Source organism: Physeter macrocephalus, chromosome 14 (assembly GCF_002837175.3).
Source record: "Physeter macrocephalus isolate SW-GA chromosome 14, ASM283717v5, whole genome shotgun sequence".
Lineage (NCBI taxonomy): Eukaryota > Metazoa > Chordata > Mammalia > Artiodactyla > Physeteridae > Physeter > Physeter macrocephalus.
The window spans coordinates 30,717,382-30,718,266 of NC_041227.1; the positions used below are offsets into that span (position 1 = coordinate 30,717,382).

Sequence of the window (885 nt, forward strand, 5' to 3'; positions counted from 1 at the left end):
TCAGGTAGACTGCCTATTTCCTCTTCATTTGTTAGGTCTGGTGTGTTTTTATCTTGCTCCTTCATCTGCTGTGTGTTTTTCTGTCTTCTCATTTTGCTTATCTTACTTGTTTGGGGTCTCCTTTTTGCAGGCTGCAGGTTCGTAGTTCCCATTGATTTTGGTGTCTGTCCCCAGTGGCTAAGGTTGGTTCAGTGGGTTGAGTAGGTTTCCTGGTTGAGGGGACTAGTGACTGTGTTCTGGTGGATGAGGCTAGGTCTTGTCTTTCTGGTGGGCAGGTCCACGTCTGGTGGTGTGTTTTGGGGTGTCTGTAGTCTCATTATGATTTTAGGCAGCATCTCTGCTAATGGATGGGGCTGTAGTCCTGTCTTGCTAGTTGTTGGGCATAGGGTGTCCAGCACTGTTGCTTGCTGGTCGTTGAGGGAAGCTGGGTCTTGGTGTTGAGATGGAGATCTCTGGGAGATTTTCACCATTTGATATAAAAATATGGAACTCTTCACGAATTTGCATGTCATTCTAGCGCAGGGGCAATGCTAATCTTCTCTGTTTTGTTCCAATTTTAGTATATGTGCTGCCGAAGTGAGCACTCTGTTTAATTTTTGTCAGTTTGATTAATATATGTCTTGATGTGTTCCTCCTTGGGTTCATCCTGTATGGGATTCTTTGTGTTTCCTGGACTTTAGTGTTTCCTTTCTCACATTAGGGAAATTTTTGGCTGTAATATGTTCAAATATTTTCTCAGGCCTTTTGTCTTTCTCTTCTTCTGGGACCCCTATAATGTGAATGTTGGTGCATTTAATATTGTCCCAGTGGTCTCTGAGACTGTCCTCATTTCTTTTTATTCATTTTCCTTTATTCCATTCTATGGTAGTGATTTCTACCACTCTG

At 42.7% G+C, this 885-nt stretch overlaps 1 non-coding gene across 1 annotated transcript; it reads right to left on the minus strand.

Annotated features, from left to right (window-relative positions):
• Nucleotides 1-477: 477 nt before the first annotated feature.
• LOC112064858 (U6 spliceosomal RNA) lies at nt 478-584 on the minus strand. Its single transcript, XR_002891712.1, has one exon. It is a non-coding gene; the product is annotated as a U6 spliceosomal RNA (small nuclear RNA).
• Nucleotides 585-885: the final 301 nt, after the last annotated feature.